We start from the raw sequence: 6,125 nt of genomic DNA on the forward strand, positions 1-6,125 counted from the left end.
AGTGTCATCCAAGGCACCTAGGTTGTAACGCCCCGGACACACCCGCCGGTGGTTGTTACTCCTGGCGGGATCTAGACTGCCCCCACAGATCAATACTAGTCTTTTCTGCGCACTTTGTCCTCACTCGTGCGCACCCGGGAGCAACTTCCCAAGCTGAGCACGCTTAACTTTGGAGTTCTGTCCGAATGGGCTCCCGGAAAAGAAGGAATTCCTTATTGATATGAGTAGTCTATCATCCCTAATAAGCCAGGCTATCACATACACCCCCACTCAGAGGAACCGGCGTCCTCGTCGGTCCACAGGAACGTTCCCTCTTGACACAAACGTCTGTGCTTCCAGTCCGGTACATGTGCCATGCCGGGTGCCATGACGGGTCACAAACGTCATGAACAACATGACCACGCACCTGTCCGCAATCATCTGTGTAACCGCGAGGGTCGGCTCTGATACCAACTTGTAACGCCCCGGACACACCCGCCGGTGGTCGTTACTCCTGGCGGGATCTAGACTGGCCCCACAGATCAATACTAGTCTTTTCTGCGCACTTTGTCCTCACTCGTGCGCACCCGGGAGCAACTTCCCGGTCGGTCACCCATCCTGACACCACTCCAAGCTGAGCACGCTTAACTTTGGAGTTCTGTCTGAATGGGCTCCTGGATAAGAAAGAATTCCTTATTGATATGAGTAGTCTATCATCCCTAATAAGCCAAGCTATCACATAGGTGTCCCAAACTGGCATCCTATATATTTAATGGTTGACAAAATGATGGTTTAATGAGATAGTATTATTAGCTTTTAAGTTACACATTTTGTGCTTATATCAAATTGTGGATCTTCTCTTCGTTGCCAACACCAACTCCTTACCTTCGCCAACAAAAAACTGAGTCCAATGTGTCCGATAGAATATCACATCACTCTTTTCTTGCGAGTGCCAGGTACAAGACACCAGCGTGCCAAAATTGCAGTGTAGCAACATGGAGGGCAGAGTAGTTCAAATTTTTACCAGATGCATTACTTTATTTTCTGAAAAATCTAATTTTGGCCATTGCATGTTAATGATACACCATCTTCAGTAGCCTTTGCAAATCTAAATAAAAAGCAAAGGGGAATTAATCCAGCCCACATGGAAAGCAAGCAGATGCATATCGTCGTATCTCAGTATTTAGATCGACTGCCACTACAATAAAAGAGCTTTCTACACAATTTCTTATGCCTTATTGTGGATCTCACATTCTATTGTTTAAGCACATGTAATATTTTTGTAGCACATATTTGCCTCATATAATGCTATAGTTTAAAACTCAAGCCCAACCAGCACATGAAGAGTTGCGGTGAAGGAGAAGGAGGAAGAGAAGAAGAATAGTAGTTTAATGGTAAATTGAATTTGACAATGCCACCTGAGATAGATGAGGATCTATATGATGTTTTTGCAGGGGGTTCATATGGTGTTGTATCATTCAAATATGTATGCCCCGTTGCAACGCATGGGCACCTTTTTACTAGTAATAATAAAGCACGGAGTGAGTCTCCGGGTTCACCGTCGTGGCGTTTTTATAAAAAAAATCCTTTTGTTTTCTGGTAATTCAACCCGCAGTGACATGCTGGGTAAAACCTTTCTTCGTCCGTCATCTGGACTGCTGCAGGTTTCAAGCCCGGTTTTCGTATGTCGTCCCGTGATCAATCTCTCCTCCTCTCCCTCTTTATTTATACCGTCCACTGCTGCCTCCACGATCAAACAGTGCCTGCTAATCCGCCGTCGTTGCTCTAAAATCGGGATCGACTGTGTCTAAAATCAGCGGCGTCATGAAGCACGTACATGGCAGCGATAGCAATCGACCCAATCCAGGAGGCCATGGCTAGCACACGCATCTGCAATCTGGCTAGCACTGCAGGAGGCACTGGCCAGGCGCGGCAGCAATTGACTTCCGCGAACCATCTGTGTGCTCCCCGACCCGAGGGATCTCCTCGATGCGTTAGGCAGAGTTCGCAACCGTCGTCACCTCCGCCTCCTCGCTATATAATTTCCTATAATTATACCTCCGCCATAGCCGCCGTTACATACCAACTACTCTGTCCATCGAGATGGCGGCGCACACCCCATGGCCATTGCAACTAGCAGGCAACTACGGCAGCGGCAACACATCTCACCTGCAGACTGCTACATACAGCCGAGGCCGTTGCATCCTAGGACTACCAGGCGACGACAGCAGCGCATCCCACCAGCTACGCCCTGCGGCCGTTCCATCTAGCAGCCAACGGCAACAGCGCATCCCTCCTGCTGCCCAAATCTTCCATCAATGCCAAGATGCAACGCTCTTTGGTGAAGCTGTCCCGTCTGTCCCTTGCCCTTGCTACTACACCAACCAAGATTGCTTGGAAACTAATTGGATGGATTTGTATCTATACGATTGCTAAACGAGTTAGTATCAGATTTGGGGACTTAGATGACGAGTTATGATGCAGATAAGGTTGTCCCCAGAAGAGGTGCATTCAGGTGATGTAAATGCTGAAATTGGTAACACGGGCAAGCAAGAAATTTATTCTTTGACGGAAGAATTAGTTTCCTGTCATGGTGGACTGCCAATGACTTTTGTGAGGAGAGGTACAGCCTGTTTCTAATTTACGCATCTCATTCCCTACACCCTTTCTTCTTTCTTTGTAAGAGATGTGGCAAGCAATTTTTTTTGCGGGAATATGGCAAGCTTTTGTCGTTGGTGTTGGAGCTCCCAAAGTATAGGGGTATTATTACTTTTCGTAAATACGCTCGATTTCTATCTTTGCATGGATATGTAGAAAGAGTCGTTCCAGGAGCGTCCCATATGTTGCATACATAGGAGTCTAGTACTTCTTAAGATGCATTAGAAGATAGCAGTTGTTCAGATTCTTTGATCTCAGAAGGTATTGATGAAAACCTGAAGAAAAGTGGAAAGGGCAAATAGAGAGCATAGACAGTTATGTTCACTGTCATGGAAAAATATAATCCCTTTTGTTAACTATTTACGTCCTGGTTGAAACGCTAATAGAGGCTAATTTGACAGATATGGGCGTTTATAGGACTTGCTTAGAACTGTTTTGAGCCATTCACTTTTATATGCATATGAAATAATTGCCTAGGGACTCTTGCTTCTGGATTATTACACAAAACAATTGGTTAGTGCGAGGTAGGTGTATTCGTTAATGCTTCCCCGCCTCTGATGGCATAAGGTTGTCAAGGACGCCAAACAAGTATATCTTCATCTTTTGCTAGTTACTCCCTCCAGTTCTTTTTAATCTGCATATAAGTTTTGTCTGAAGTCAAAATATCTCTACTTTGACCAAATTTATAAAAATAATATCAATGTTCACAATGCCATATTAATAAGTTGTTTAATCTAGACATGTGATGATTGATTTTATCTTTAATCCAACTAGATAAAATAATCAATAAAATTGCAACATTTGAAATCCAAGTGTATACTTTTAGTTAAACGAGTAGTTGACTGGACTTTAGAGTGGATATTTGCTTAAGTTCGAATGCACGATGTGTTTTTCTCCCATTGCAATGCACGGGCATATGTGCTATCTATACTACCTACTAATTAAAGAAATAGGTATTCTTAGTCCATCATGATATTTTGTAGAAAAACCCCCTTAAGTTTTTGTAATAAACCCGTATAGTACATATTAATCGATTTTTTAAAAATTCATAGCTTTTTAACCCTAACTCCAAATTTAACATGTTATATATGAAATTTGATTAGAAAAATATGTAGAATCTGAATATGATATTATTTTTAATTGTTAACCATTTAAAAAAATGCTATTTACAATGAAACCTTAATCAATAGTGCATGATCAGTCTTTCCTTCGTATCGGTGCCGCTCCGAATTGAAAATAAACACTTTGGCAAAACTAGGATGGGAAAAAACAGTATCAATAACCATGCATGCACGCCTCGTCAAAACTTCACAGAAAATAGATTTATCATCCTATGCCAAAAGGTAGACGTCTTAGGATTGACAACATTCAAACGTGTTGTGATGGTGTGAACATTGAGGCCAGCGTCGACGAGAGTGGGAAGAAGGATAAACAGAAACACAGATGGGATGCCATGTGTTGAAATAAAGGACACGGACCTATGAATTCATGGTTATTAGATAAGTGAGTGTTTTTTCACCCGTTGCAACGCACGGGCTCATTTGCATCGTATGCCGAGAAAGAGACGACTTAAGATTGACAACATTCAAACGTGTTGTGTTGATGTCAACATTGAGGCTAGCGTCATGAGAGTGGGAAAAAAGATAAATAGAAACATGGGATGCCATGTGTTGAAATAAAGGACATGGACCTATTGAAGTTTGGATTCATGGTTATTAGATTAGGAAGTGTTTGTTTTTCACCCGTCGCAACGCACAGGCTTATTTGCTAGTATTAGGCTAAAAATTGGTGTTCTTTGTCACAAATCTAAAAACCCATGTTTCCAGCAAATCTAGCCCAGACTATGGTGGTTTTTGCAATCAACTCTCTGAAATGACTATATAAAGTCATTATCCTCAGCTGAGCTGCAACTTCTGTAAACGGGTATAGACCCCTAGCCGCCATTGAGTGGTTGGCCTAATAATGCTCACATGGCAATTTCCCAGAATTGCCTTGGCAAAAAAATATGTTTGAAAAATGACATTGCAAAAATTAGCATTGAAAAATAGAATGAACAAAACACAAATAAAAAGTATGAACAAAATTTGTGAAGATTCATAGTGAAAATTTGCTATTGTATTTAAATTAAAATTGACATGTTATTTATGATATATTTGTGCAGATTCACACTAAGCAACCAGGTTTGTGTTTCTTGGTAAACTGCCCCATGTACCCCAAGAAGGGGAACCCTATCCCGTTCCACCCGGATTCGGATGATGCACTGTCGGAACTGAGCAACGCGAGCCGCCACTGGAGAGAACTATCCAGAAACATGCCGTCACATGCATCACTCAGCTCTTCCATGCCAACTCAAAACCCAAGCTATCAAGTCCCGCCACTTGCGGCACCACAAATTTGAGCACCCGAACGGCATAGACGGCGCCTCCTAGAAGGTCATGACGCACATGGCGCCACCACCGCTTAATTCGAGACGGATATCGGGTTTTCACCCAGGAGTGACGTTGGGGTAGAGGGGAGGGACCTTGGTGGCGCCTCCAAGAGGAAAGCGGTGGCCATGGCCGTCGCCATAGATGGGCGGATGGACCAACCAGGGTTTCCCCATGTCCCTAGGCACCTTCACCAGTACCCACAAGCACCAGGGTCGGCGGTCGAAATGGCAAGCTGTTGAGAACGGTGGGAGAGATTAAGCAAAAGGGAGGAGCTTGTACCTCTAGTCTCTAGATCTAGCGCGGGGGGAGCTCCGTACCCCGACCAACTCATGCTGGTAACTCACCACCACGCGTTTGAGCCTCCGACCAGCAACCTCCGGCGAGCGTTTCCTGCCGAAAGACGTCACCGCCATAGGATCTGCATTCCTCCGTGAGGGGCCGGAGCTACGAGCTCCTCGCCGCCATCGTCACCAGTGCCAGCACTGGATTGCCCGATGATCGACTAGGGTGGTAGCAAGAGGGAAGAGGAAGGGATAGGTGGAACGGGATGGAAACCCTAGTTGCCAACAACTCACCCAATCGAGCGAACCAAGGGCCTCGGTTTCACTAACCAACAAACTTAGAGTGGACGGCATTACACTAAAGTAAATAATTTTGAAACCACGTTGTGTGTGGGGTTTGATATAATAGTTGTTAGCCCGCTGGGCCTTTCATATAGAACAATGTCTCCTATGACATCCACTGTGCGATCAAGCCCGCCCCGAGTTATACGACTATGAATGTCGAGCCAGGATCCATATCATGTTTTTTTTTCATGGTCTCTATCATGTATTTTGCTAGCGACATATAGTGTGTGTGTACAAAAGAAATGGAGAATTGTAGGTAAGAAAAAAATACTGTAATAACATAGATTGTATGTATTTGTACAATTTTTTGGAGAAGTGTACGTAAGGAAAAAATATCAGAAATAATAACATAAAAATAATCACGCTCGGTGGGACTCGAACCCACAATCCTTTGATTAGAAGTCAAATGCCTTATCCATTAGGCCACGAGCGC

The 6,125-nt window shown here is 43.9% G+C and overlaps 1 non-coding gene across 1 annotated transcript; it reads right to left on the reverse strand.

The window, feature by feature from the left end:
* Positions 1-6,052: 6,052 nt before the first annotated feature.
* TRNAR-UCU (transfer RNA arginine (anticodon UCU)) lies at positions 6,053-6,125 on the reverse strand. The gene has a single exon. It is a non-coding gene; the product is annotated as a tRNA-Arg (tRNA).

The sequence above is a fragment of the Triticum urartu genome, chromosome 4A, assembly GCF_056163025.1.
Source record: "Triticum urartu cultivar PI428250 chromosome 4A, HENAU_Tu73, whole genome shotgun sequence".
Lineage (NCBI taxonomy): Eukaryota > Viridiplantae > Streptophyta > Magnoliopsida > Poales > Poaceae > Triticum > Triticum urartu.